The 14892-nt window shown below is 36.1% G+C and overlaps 1 pseudogene; it reads right to left on the minus strand.

Moving 5' to 3' along the window:
• Window positions 1-215: 215 nt before the first annotated feature.
• LOC132112915 (transcription factor Sox-11-like) lies at window positions 216-1863 on the minus strand (annotated as a pseudogene).
• Window positions 1864-14892: the final 13029 nt, after the last annotated feature.

The following is a 14892-nucleotide window of genomic DNA, read 5'->3' on the forward strand; positions in this document are numbered from 1 at the left end:
AATTCCCCAAACATCTCCCCTCCTATGGCAAACCATTTTAACATTTATTCCTTCAAACTAATTAGTATCTATTTTTTGCTACTGTTTTTTTTTTAATAACTAGCAAATAATACAATAGTGACTAGTATCTTACTAAATATCACTACTATTTTATTAAATACTGGTCCTAGATTTTTTTTTTTTTTTTTTTTGGTTATTCCAGGTTATTTGTATTTATTTTTTTTCCACATTATCTGAAAAGTTGTTATTTGTAGCATTCTGAATTGCCCTATTAAGAAGCTATTCTGACCTGTCTTTACATATGACAAGTAAACTAGTGTAACAAGTGAGGTAAGTAAGCTACTAGAATAGTGACTAGTAGCACTGTAGTGCTATGAAGTAAATAGAATAGTCACCATTGGAATACTTACCCGTAATAAAAAATAAAAAACAAAAACAAACAAACATGAGACTAGTAACACAGGCACAGACTCTATATAGTTTAAATAAATAAATGCTAAAATGGCTTGCCATACTTGCCTCCTTCGCAAAGCCCCTATGTGTGGACCACCAGAAGAAGGCAGAGGAAAGAAATACGTACAGAACAGAGCATTATACCTCTCCCGTATGTTATTACTTGTCTTATTTAGTATGTAAAAACCAGGTCAGAAAAGTTCGCTTCGAGCCAGTCCCCAGCTATCATTTCGCTGAGCTCAGGCGTGCAATAGTCTGGAAATTCAAAGTGGGAGCCCAGGCTGCCCTCACTAAAAGACTCCAACTCCTTATCCACCAGAGAGAGGGAGAGATTCCCTGGGTTTTGGTTGCCCAGCTCCGAGCTTTGCGCGGAGGAGGCGAAGTTCAAACTGAAGTCAAAAAGCAAGTCGTCCGCGTCTTCGCTCGAGCTGGAAGAAGTGGAAACTGACCTAGAGGATGCTGGTGAGACGGATGCTGGATACATTGTGCTCTGCTTGGTGATGTTTTTGAAATTGTAGAAGAGTCTGTTGTTCCGGACCTCCTCGTACATGCTGGCGCCCTCGGACTCTGTAGACGAGCTCAAAGTTGGGCTGGCGGGAACTTTTGCTACATTGTAGGCTTGGATCGGATCTTCTTCCTCCTCCTTCACCCGGACTCGAGAGGAGTCCTCCTCTGAGTCGTCGTCTTCATCCGTGAATTCACTTTTAATGACAGTCTTTGAAACTTTCATGCTCTTAAACGCGTACTCGTCTCCGTAGCCGTGAGACGACTTGCGTCCCGTCTTGTTCGCTTTCAGTTTGGGACATTTCTTGGAGTTCTTGGACATTTTGTTGCAGGACTTCTCTGGAGATGGCGCTGAGGGTTTGGAGGAACTGTCCAGCTTTGGTTTCTTCTTGGGTCTGTATTTGTAGTCAGGATAATCAGCCATGTGTTTCAACCGGAGTCTTTCGGCTTCCCTGATGAAAGGTATCTTTTCGCTGTCCTTCAGCATTTTCCAGCGCTTCCCCAGGCGTTTGGAGATCTCGGCGTTGTGCATGTCTGGAGACTGTTCCATTATCTTTCTCCGCTCGATTTTAGACCACACCATAAACGCGTTCATCGGTCGCTTTATGTGTCCGGTCGCTGTCTTGCACCAGTCTGGGTTTATCGAAACCATGAATTCACTTTCGTCGGAGTCGGTGGCTTCTCTGGACATGCTGTCCGTTTCGCTGTTGTCCGTTTGCTGCACCATGGTGCCGTTGTCGTTTGTTGTCAGTCCAAAATATCGCCCGCGTGCGTCTGCTCTCTGCGCCTCAGAGGTTCACCCACTCTTTCCAGAGTTACAAACCGCCTTCTTAACTACTTCTTGGCTTTTTCATCTACATGACATCATGGGTAGCGCTCCAATCACATCCTTTCCACTCCGCCCTACAGACTCCATTCAGCTGCTTTAACCCTTAACGCACTCCCGTCTGGACCCACGCTGCGCGAGACGCGCATATCACTAGATAAATTGAACGGGGAATGCGAGTGTCAACACGTAAACAAGCGAAACCAAATAAACCGTTTGCACCAAATGTTTCAAAATCCTTTACGATGTGAGACTATAGGCGCGAGTCTTATGTTGTGAACACATTTGTGTATGGAAGCTGTTTTCTCTCCACACACTCTCTCTTAATAAAATACTGAAGGTGGCGCTTGGACACTGTTCCTGTGTTCATATATGGGTGACTCTTCAATGAAAGGAAATGTTCTGTCTGTTGGGATGGTTTTAGAGGAAGAAAGGCTTTTTAATAAAACAGTCATTCTAGGATAGATTGTAACAACTGTTCTGTGTGTTTAATTAGCAGGAAAAGAAGAAGAAGAAAAAACTGTTGAAAATAATGTTAAATTATCATTCCCTACAGGCTACCCAGACATTACTATAACCTCCCCTATTTAATAAATATATAAAACGTCAAAATTAAAAAATAGTAATAACAATAAAACCTTAATTTAGATAGTTGGTATACTGCTGTAATTTCCATGACAGTGTTATGTTTTATGTTTTATAGTGTATGGAGGAAACAACAACAACAACAACAACAAAAAATAATAATAATAATAAAAAACTCCCACATTATATCAATAATCTACACTAGCACACACCAAATCCCACCTGAGGTTTGATCAAAACAAAAATCATTGATCAATTATGCATGGATGTGTGATACATAAAAAAATAAAAAAAAAACTGAAAAACATATACCTTTTAACACCAGTGTATCTGTCTCTATATGTGTATTTGTCAATATAATTTTATTGTTTTACATTGGATATAAAACAGAGTGGTTTTTACAATAATATTAATTTCATTTTTTTTTTTTTTTTTATATAATTATTTACCAACATGAAAAAGGCAATAGCTTCTTAGAGCTATCCATTTAGCAAATGACTTGTGATTGTCTAAAGTGGCTTATTTCTGCCTGGGAATAAATTAATTTTCAGTTTTCCCAGCTAAAGGGAATAATAAATGTCATTTCTCTGTAAGCTTCATTCAAACCAAACACATATCTTTTCTGCCCACTGTGGTTAACAGTCAGTAATGTTACTTGGAACTATGCATCTCCTGTTTTCCGTCCCCTAGAGGGCAATAACTAGCCCCTGAGAGACCTTACATCACCCTCACCTCTGATGATGGAAGAAACTGCCCTGAGTAGTGGACATGTGACTAGTTTTGCTAAAAAAGCTAAAGCTCGAGTACATACGACAATCTTACAGAAGCAAAAAGAGTGACCAAAAACCTGCCCCCACTTTCACATTTATCCAAATCCCCCTTAAAATCTCAAGGTCATCCATTTGTAAAAAAAAATAAAAATAAAAAATAAACAAAAATTAAATTATATGGTAACACGGAAATCTGAAGCCAAGACATCCTCCTCTGCTATTGGACGAGAGAAAAAATGTTGATTGAACAGGTACCTATGGTTTCGGTCTGCTCTATTGCTTTGGTTACATCATGGTTCTTGTGATAGGCTCACAAACAGAGGTGAATCAGCGCTGCCTAATGATGTGCCTCTCATTAGCATGGCTCGTTAAGGGCTGTGAATGAGGTGAGAGTGTCAGCCACTGCAGAGGTGTGAGTCATCCTGAAAAAGGGAGGGTCTCTGTGCAGGGAAATCTGAGACATCCTCTCCCCCTTGACTGCTGTGCACAACACACACACATTTGTTTTTCTATCATGGCAGTCGACTTTCTATTGATTGCTTTTATTTTTTATTCATTTATTTTTAATACTGACCTAATGATACTTTCTAACCATAAATTTGACACCTTTTTGTATTTGTACATTTACATTAAGACATTGTTTTGCATGTTTATTAGAAAGTTTTCTATATGAAGACTGATGCCTGATAGGTGATTACATGTTTTACTATCCTTGTGGGACATTTGGTTCACACATAGCAGATAAACCTCACCGACCTACACACACACACACACACACACACACACACACACACACACACACACACACACACACACACGATGGAATAGGTAAGTCAACAAGATAAGCATTTGTGGTCTTTGGTGTTGCTATCCACATGTGCATCCGATTATGTGTTTTGCAACTCACTCTTCCAAAAGAAATATATCTAGTGTTGAAATATTGTGTTGAATAGAATCATTATTATTATGACTGGCTGTATGACAACCTGCTTTGCTTAACAACGCCCCTTTAAAATATCCATTGTGTATATGTAATTAAGAATACATAAACACATAAACACAAACACATATATACTCAAATTTATAATAATAACAATAAGAAATTCAAATATTCTGATTTGCTGAAAAAAAAAATATAAATATATAATTATTATTATTATTATTGTTAAAAACTGCTGAATAGATCTTTCCAGGTTTCTCTGATGTATAGAAAGTTCAGAAGAACATAATTTATCTGAAATAGAAATCTTTATCATCGCTTTTGATCAATTTAAAGCATAATTTAAAAATATATTTTTTTAATTTCTATAAATAAAATATAATAAAATGAACCGACTCCAAGCTTTTGAATGAAATTTTGTATGATGTTACAAAAGGTTTTTTTTTTTTTTTTCTCAGCTAAATGCTGAACTTAGGATTTCTCTATTCATCAAAGAATCATGAATATAAATGTACTCAGCTTTTTTATATATTGACAATAATAACAATGTTTCTTGAACAGCAAATCAGCATACTACAATGCAGGGGCGGATCTAGAAAAATATTGATGGGGTGGCGAGAAGGGGGCAGGATTTTTTGAGGGGTGGCAACATAAGGCAGACATACTGTATGTATACTGAAATTTAGTCACAGTTATCACAGTTTGATGATAAATAGTATATGTACACGCTACAAAAGGGCACAGGCTGCCATTTACAAACTTAATCTCATGCAATCAATGTCTTGCATTTGAAACAGTTCATATAAGGAATAAGTGACCATACAATGTGATCTCACTTAATAGGAGATAGAAGTGTGATTGAAGTAAGGGGCATTATCACAGGAAAGGCATTAATGTTAAGACACAGGTGATGAGTGGCAGATGTGTGAGAGGGGAAGCAAACTTTTTTTTTTGACTGTGACTGTATATACAAAATAAGAAACATTAAAAAAAACACTGCTTCATATTCAGCAGGATTTACACCAGTGTCACATTTTAAACTTTGTTTCTCACTAATGCATACATAATGCATCGACATGTAATTGAGAGCATTCTGAAAGATTAAGTGTTATCAACATGTCAATTTATTATAAGAAACACAAGACTTAATAGCCAATGACATTTCCAGCTGGGGAGACTCAACTGATTTTCTACTGTTTAGTATTAATCACCATCTAACTCAACCGGTCAGAGCTACATTTAGCATGATGTTATATGGATATGGTCCCTGAAGCATAGGTTTTATTAGCTGACAGTAATAATAAATTAATAAACATTATAGGCACAAATACAAATGTACTTTTAGAAATTGTTTTTGAAAAATATGTTGTTATTGTTTTGGCAAGTTTATATTAAAACATCTATGAAAACTTGTGTGATATTCCTTTAAAAGCATGTTTTAGTAGATAATTTATTAAGTATATTTTACTGTGCAATTTCTTACATAATTTATTTGAGTTAGACCAAACTTTTATTTTGGTGGGTTGTGGACATTTGTGGTGGTGGGTTGTAGACAGAGTTTCTGTGTTTTTTAATATACTTTTATTATTATTAGCTATTAGGCCTACTTGAAGTACAGTATATCAATCTACTGTGCAATACAACTATATTTCTATATTTTTTTTAAATTTCTTGGTTATACCGAAATTTTATTTTGACAGGTTGTTGTAAAGTTTATGTCTGTGTACGATACGAATGAATGACGATAGTTTTATCAAATGAAATGGTGAAATCCTCTCATAGCGCTTGTGTGCACATGTTGTAGCCTACATCATGTGTCAATATAGTGAAGAGCTAAAAAACACCACGCGTGTTTTGTGTGTGTGTGTAGTAGTAGAGCACACATAGATCCCAGATCCCAGAGACGTGTAGAACAACAATTGTAGAGCTGAAACAACGAATCGATTTAATCGATTAAAATCGATTATTAAAATAGTTGTCAACTAATTTAGTCATCGATTCGTTGCTAAATAACTTTTATTTGCCGTAAGCGGCTCATTTCGTGCATATTTCAAATCTGCGGTGACCAAAGTGTGGCAGTAATGAGCAACCGGAGGTTTTACTCAGCCAGTACAGCAGGAGAAGTTGCGAATAGCCAATAGCTGGCCTCGTTTTATGTCACGTGCTTCCCGAACAGCGTCTCTGCAGCATTCAGCGTGATGTGGGAGTACTTTACTTTGAGCCTTCAAAAAAGAAGAGTAACCTGTAAACTCTGCACTACTGAACTGTTTAAGGGGACGTTCACATATCGCGTCTTTTGCGTGCTCAAGTTCGTTATTTCCAACACCGCACCGCATCGAGTTAAAAACATTTCAACTTTTCAGAATGCCGCAAGCGCCCCGCGGGTCATGTGACAAGAACAAACCAATCAGCTTCATCCTTTCCCGTAACAACGTTAAAAGCTCAGTCAAGATGAAAGGAACAGCTGATCATAGTTGTATATGGATTTCCATTTTGAAATAAATTGAAGCGATTTTTTGAGCTGCAAATCCAATTTATCCTTTGCTGAATTTCCGCGTCTTCAAGGAGAGAGCATGTCATGGTTGCTTAGCAAAGGCAGACGCCTCAGGGGCGCTTCTGCCCGAGTGCTTTGGAAAGAAGGAGAAAGCGGTGCGCCTAGCTTTTTCCACGCGTTTTTAGGCGCGATTTGTGAACGGCCCCTAGGACTTTCATTTGTGCAGATTCTCCAGTACAATGTTGTTTGCAAATGTTTAGTCGTAAAAAAGCTGATAACATTGCTTTTTAACAGTTAACATTTAAAGCTTTACAAACACGTTCTGTGATCAGTTTGTCGTTTACCAGTTTAAAATGCAGTCGTGCAGCCTAATTATGACTGAATGAAAGAGGTAAATGTTTAAAGATATTTGAAATGCACTTTTTTTCTAAGTATTCAATGCTCTTTTTCACACAGCAGGTTTTTTGTGTGTGTCCAATTTTTTTTTCTGGACAACCTTCTATAAAGCTGTTTCCCAGTAAATAATAAAATACAATGCACTGCAATTTTATTCTGTTTTATCCTTATTCTTCGTGAAAATATGTTCTGAAAGATTCCTTAATAAGCTTTGTTAGGGATGTTAAACTACTTTAGGAGCTCTAAGGACTGCCATGGTGAAAACATTATTTGAAATATACTTATCTACTGAAATTTGCTAGAGTATGGGTCAGTGTTCTGATTGCAGAAGAGTTCGATAAAGGATTACTAACACAATAAAACAACTCCAGGTATATTTTTGATGAGGATATGACAGTGCAAAATGGTTAAAATCTCTTAAAAATCTATGCTGAAGGATAAAGACCATTTATTAATAATTTACTTGGGGACAAAATGGATAAAACTAAAATATAAGTACATAAACCGATTAATCGATGAATCGTAAAAATAATCGACAGATTAGTCGGTTATCAAAATAATTGTTAGTTGCAGCCCTAAACAATTGCAGTCTCTTTGACCTTTAATATTCACAGACACTAGTCCATATCGAGATTTGATTAAATGTACAGCCCTACTTTTTATTTATTCATTCAAAAATGGCCGCGACGTTCTGCTTTATTCAGCAAGTTCCATTTGTGACTGAATTCCGCGATTCAATCCCTGTCGCTTTGCAAACACAGACGGGGTGAATTTATGAATGAAAGTGTGAAAGTTTCGAAGTGGGTAACTTATCACGTAGTAGACTACACCACTGTAACATTAGTTAGGGAAATAACGTTCTTCAACCTGATATTTATCATCTCAAAGTCAACATTACAACTATGCTAGCACTGTGCTATCATTATAGCTTCATTTCTTGATACACAGATAATCAATTTTTTACCTCTTTCCTCCTGTGTCTCCTGGTTCCCTCGATTCGCGCGCACTCATAAAGTTTTCCAAACAAATGTAAAATATAGTCTATTGCCGCTCTGTCGTCTTCTCGGGCTGGCTGCATTCACTGCAGTCGGACATTGGAGATTCGCACTCGTAAATTTTCAAATTGGCCATAACTTTAATTTGTTGCTGCCAACTGGGGTGGCAGCTGGGGTGGCAAGGCTTTCTTTAAGGGTGGCATTTGCTACCCCATGCCACCCTGGTAGATCCGCCCCTGCTACAATGATTTCTGGAGGATCATGTGACACCGAAGACAGAAGTATTGATGTTGAAAATCTAGCTTTAATCACAGTACATATATCCTCAGTTATCTAAACTCCAATTCCTGAACTGAATTTATTGTATCAATCTAACCATACAATTGACAAAATAAATTGAATAAATAAAATAAATAAATCTGCCTCATATTCCCTCAGTTATCTGAACTCTTTGAAACAGCTGTTTCTATGCAAGAGCACTGAAGCATAGATCAATACAGAGTCAGGGTAAGGGTTATCTGATGCTGCAGATGCATGGATCCATCTCCTCTGCATAGCCTCTAGACAGGTGGGCCTCCTCTGACTGCTATCTGATGAGTTAACAATGGCTAGGAAAAGGGATTGTTATAGGGGCCCATAGAGAAGCAAATAAAGTTCTCACTTACAAAACACATTCCTGAATATTCCTCTTGCTTTTATGTAGTGGTCCTTGTCTTGAAAGGGTATTTTTATGCAAATAGAGTGATCACCTGATAGCATCATATGTAGTGTGTGGATGGTACAGGTATTTGCATCCTATCCGGAGTTGCTTTTTCAAAGGGAACGCATCTAGATGCTGTTGTTAATGTTATCTCAGGAGTTTTAAATTTATGTACATTCTGTACTTCGATAAGCTGAACCTGTGCGGAATAAACAATCAATGATTTAAATGTGGAAAAATTGTAAACAAAACATATAATTGTTCTAACAGTCACCATCTGCCAGATGAAAATACACTTTTAATGTTCCGACGCATTCATGTGAGACAAGAAACTACTAGGACAGTAATGAGTTTCACAGGGGATGCAATTTACTCTGCAAATCAGTATAATCGAAAACCTGACTTCTTAAAGCAGAAAGTTCTTAAGCATAATTAGAACACACTATTAAAGAAGAAATATTTAAATGAACTCTCAGCAGAGACAAGCATAATAAATTGGGATATAAATTCATATAAGACGCCAAAAAGTGACTACTTCCTTTATTTTAGGTCAGTCTTGCTGAACCCTAATGAATAGTAACACTGTACATACTGTAACTGTTGGTAAGTAATAACTATGCTGTCAAACGATTAATTGCATCCAAAATATAAGTTTTTGTTTATATTATATATATGAACATGTACTGTGTACGTTTTATATTTATATATATATATATATATATATATATATATATATATATATATATATATATATATATATATATATATATATATATATACACACATACAGTATGTATTTTGAAAATATTTGTTTATACATTTATATATTCATATTCTTATATTTCATATTAAATATAAATATATTTAAAACATAAACATAACATAACATATTTTTCTTAAATAGATACATGCATATGTTTGTATTTATATAGACATAATAAATATACACAGTATACCCACATATTGTATATAAAGTAAACAAAAACCTTTTGGGATGTGATTAATCGTTTGACAGCACAAGTACAACTGAGTAGTGAGACAGCTAACTGAACTAAACTCTTTTTGTTTTGTTAACTTTGTGATATATGTGAAATAAATAAAATAAAATAAAATAAAATAAAATACTCACAAATTCCTGAGTCCCTGCACAGAATTGAGGTCTATTAAAATAAATAAATAAATAAATTCAGTTGTTTTAGTTAAATTCAGTTGCTACAATTCATTATTATTTTATGTTTTTTACATAGTAGGCTATAATAAATAAGGGTATGTTTACATTACAATGATGTACTACAAAAAGGAATAGTGGTTTATTTGTGTTTTTGAAAAGTTTCATGTACAGATGTCAGTGTCATCAAAACAATCTCCATTCACTCGGATCCACTTAAACAACAAAAAACGTATTATGCATGCCAGGCGAGTATAGTTGGCAATATCATTATGTAAAGAAACTCATGCATCCCAATAGAACATGTAATAGGCAAGTGCATGACATCACTGTTTTGACAAATTTGTGTGTTTATAGTTTACACAGAGATGATAATGGTATTGTTTTCAAACACTTGGACTTAAAAAAAGTTAGCATTTTCAGGCCCCAAAAAAACGCAATTGTCGTGTAAATGAATGGCCAAAATGTGTAACAATATTTCTGTTATTTTAGTTTAAGTGTATTTTTAGCTCTATCTGAGAATGGTCATTAGTTTTTAAAAACTTTCCTTATGCCAGAAAATATATCTCTGACTAAACTGCTATCTGCATATTTTCTAAAAGAACTAGCTTTAAAATAGTTACTTGCTTGTAACATAGCCAGATGTTTTCAAAATAAAGTGTAGCTTGTAGCTTAGCAAGCTACAGTTTAAAACTTTCTTCCTCAGCAGACATCTGTAACGTTACTGTTTCACACTCACAAACCAATGCTAATGTTGGCTGTAGGGTGTCAAAATTCTTGCACTCCCTCAAGATTTTGATGTTTAACAGAAATTTGACACCCAAGTACTTGTCATTAATATAAACAGCTGACGCCTGACACTTCTCAGGAATGTCTATCACATGACGCACCAACACAATCAACAGTTCCTTTGTCTACCCCTAAAGAGCACCACTGTTCACTAAAACACCCCAGAAAAGTGGTCACAACCCACGACTGTCCATCTTTTTGAGTTAAGCTACAAAGAAGCGAAAAGAGTACAAAATAAAACTAGCTCCAATAGATGTGTGAATTTCAGCAGCAGGATCCAACCACTGAAATTCAATGAGAAAACAAGTCAAAGCTTCTGTTTCAGCTCACCGCCTAGCTTTTCACTGGGGCAGTGGAAACGTGGGAATGCTTTGCTCAGGCATAATGATGTCATCACCTTGCTTTCAAAGGCTCCTGGTGTCTTGACATGGCAACATTTCACCTGTTGTCATTTCTACATCCACACTCCCAGTCTGTCCGAGTGTGCCAGTGCATTCAGGGAAACATTTTCACTGTACAACTACCTCCTGAGTGTTTGTGTGCACTCCGTCTTGGGCTAATAAACATGGTCTGAGAGAGCCCTCGGGGGCGACGAGGCCGGTTAATGAGAGTATGTTTAGTCTGGGGAAGCTGGGACAAATTCTGATGGATTGCATGGCCAAGGCTTAACCTTCTCTAATACATACTAAAGTACAGAGAGAGTGAGTTCTGCACACTTTCACTTTTTCAAATCAAACTTGGGAAATAGATAAAATAAGGTTCCAAGATACTCTCATGATTTCTGAAGTAAGATGTATATTCGACGGAAGGCTGAAATGAAAATAGCCTATGCTGCCAAAGAGATCTCGGCACGCAAAAAGCACAATAAATCAAGGCTTTACTCGCTTCGTTGTGAAAGGGCATGCTTAGCGAAATGGTCTGCCGTGTCCAACAAGCACGGCCTTGCTCTTTCATGTAAAAAGAAAGAACATGATGAGCTCTGATGTAGTCAGGGTGTACGGTTAGTCACTCTCAGACGTATCCTGCACTCTGAAGTTTCCGTTTATGATCTTTGCACCACAAGCCCAATTGTGACAGTTCAAAGACGCCTCATAGAATACATGGCCCTTGGGCTCAGCAGCCTTACTGAGAGAACTCACCCTCTGTAATTAGCAGCTTTACATAATGCAAAATTAAAGGTTAGATTTACTTAAAATATTATATGTTTCTCTTGATACAAGTATTGAATTATTTTCAAACTGATCATCAGATTATCACTCTAACTTAGGATCAGATTTAATAAATTAATTTGCACAATGCTTTTGCATTTTTGTTGGCAACCTGTTAACAGTTGTAACCCAGTGATCTTATGCGTTCATTTACCCAAATTACCATTCAAATGTTTTTTTGTTTTGTTTTTTACCTCCAAATAATATTGTTTTTACAGTAAACATCATTATATTTTAGAATCATAGTTCTGACAGGCAATAGCCCACAGTGACCACAATGCATATACAAGGAACGTTTGAAATTGAATGTAATTTTTCTGGAAGTGTTATTGCTGGGCGCTGTGGTGCTGTCTAATTACAATGTGTGGCTAAACTGCAAGTGCATAAGAAGGACAGGACATGAGAACCATGTTTAGTTTATAAGGAGACAAAAACATAAACTTGCACACTCCCCACTGCCTTTTACATGTAATCTGTAATTTACTGCAAATATGAATTCTTCATAATAGAAGTTCTAAAGGGTTACAAAAGTATCTCCATCGCAATTGTATGGTTATTTTATGAGTGTTATCTAACTATAATCCATATATATAATGGTATAAAGGTTATATAAAGGTTTAGCAATTGTTCCTGCTAATTTTTTGGTTAACTATTTCTTTAAATGAAAGAATAATAATAAAGTCAAAGTGAATCTTCAATTTCTACTTTCCCACCTGGTGCTCAGGCAATAATCTCATTATAAGATGTTAGTAAACTAGAAGAAGAAGAAGAAGAAAAAAAATCCTTTAAAAAGATACAGCTTCCAGCCTCAGTTCCTTTAATTTCGACTGGAAACACATGAGAAGGTTTTGTAGAGCAGACATCTTTAAAAAAACAAGGGAAAAGGGATCAGCTTCAGCACTTTTGATCATTCTGAGAAGCAAGGGCGGAAATTGTTTAAAAGTGAGCGTGTTTTCACAGTAAATCTGTTCAATGTGGCCATGGCTCTGTTTAATAGAGTAATGACCCAGGAGCTTTTAGTTGGTGCTGGCAGCTGTCTTCCTGGAAAAAAAGGGCAATAAACATCTGCACCAAAGAAATGTTTGAGTTTTCATTTGCTTATTATCCGGGGTTTTTTTTTAAGCATGTGGGAATGTTCTTCTGATTGAGAGACACATGTCTTCAGGCAGTAGTTAGGTGATAATGTGTTTTTCTGTGGCACTTTCCATGAACAGAGTAAAAAAATTGTGTCCCATTACTTTTTTAAAAGCACATTTAGGGCTCAAATCCCATATGTTTTGCTGAAAGATATTTTATAGTTTACCTAACATTACTATTAGATGAGTTAGACAAACTATTAAATTAACATGCAATTAATGGACATGGAAGTAGATTTAAAGACATAAAATATTTATGTATTGTACTCTTTCAACAGCAAGGCTGAAAGAGACAAGTTCAACCCTGTTACCAAACTTATTAAAATAAATTATTAAATAAGCACTTTTCTTAGATTTATGGGTTTAGGAATAACTACAAACCAATATTTTGTCTCAAACTAGCAAGCCCATGCTGAATTAATTTAGGCTAAATGCAAAACACTTAAGTTAATAAACTTACACTGTATAAATGTGTTACAAATTCACAATGTTTTATAAATATATAAAATAATAACACACACACACACACACACACACACACACACACACACACACACACAAAAAAAAGGTTTTAAGTTTAAAATTTTTGCAACAAGGCTCCAAAAACTGAAAACCTAATGTAAAATAAACCACAAACTTCTCATATCATATAGCTGATGGTTGTCAATCAACAGTTTCTATAGGTTAAATTTCTTGTTCCATTGACTATTTGTTGAAAAGGAAAATAAATTACTTCGGTTCAGATCCTGTTTTGTTCCCTAGTTGTCAAAGGTGCCCTGCAAATGTAAAAATAATTACAGCTTTGAAAAGCACTGTATGTGTTGACTTTGAAAGTCGCTGAAAGATCTTTATAAGCAAACTCAATTTGTTTCTCATCATTTTCAGATATTGATCTAGATTTGTGACTTTAATGTTAGACGTAAACCATCAGAGCACAATTTTCAGTTTAATTATATCTCTCTACCACTCCTCCAACCTTCTCAAGGGACAAAGACGACACTTAGCTATTTTTGTTAGGAGAGCATTACCCTCCTCATGCAACTGCAACTTTGATCGTTTAAACAAAACGCAAACAAAGTCAAAGCCATTAAAAGCTCTGACCTAAAAGTAGAGCGATAAAAGGAAAGTCAAACATTAAAATCATCTAACACAACTTGCTTGTCTAAAAAAGGAACACATAGCCAACGTTTCCTTATAATGACTTCTCCTGGAGTTCCATCCACCAAAACTTACAAAGAAAGAGCTCAGAGGACACGACAGGAGTATATGCATTCACCTAACATAATATTTAAATTCTTTTCTGTAGGTGAGGCTATTAAAATGTCTTTGTTCGGCGATTATTAGGGCTACAGCCGAGGTTATCTTTGCTGAAGGTAGCCATAAAGTCAGTCGTAAGAACTCACAGGGTCAAGGATACATTTGACAGACAGCTCTCTTTTCCTATTATTCCACTAGAACAGATAAATGGAGTCTTGTACTTGCAATGAAAAACACAATAATCATTCTGTTTCACTAGCAGGTCATCAGCCACCGGAAATATTCATCTTTCAGCCAAGTAATAAAGTGTAGAGGTCACCCAAAGAGGGACAATGACCACTGCGGCGAGATTGATGGTCCAGAAAAGGCCAGCAAAATCCCAGCTAAATCAAAGCGATTCCATGTTAATGAAATCCCATCCCCATACACTGTAAATCATCTATGAACTAATCTATTAGTGATAATGAATTCACATTGGCAGTTTAACCTTACTTTTGCAATTCATTATATTTGAGATTAACAAGGGATAGAGTCTAAGTGATGTGTCTATGGGGAATTATGTCTGGGGGCTGCGTTGTCAATCATGGATTGTGTTCTCGATGTCTTCCATTAAACGAGAGGAATTAAATAAGACTTTCTTTGATGCCGACAGCTTTCCTATTTAATGCCAT

Source organism: Carassius carassius, chromosome 32 (assembly GCF_963082965.1).
Source record: "Carassius carassius chromosome 32, fCarCar2.1, whole genome shotgun sequence".
In the NCBI taxonomy this organism is placed as follows: domain Eukaryota; kingdom Metazoa; phylum Chordata; class Actinopteri; order Cypriniformes; family Cyprinidae; genus Carassius; species Carassius carassius.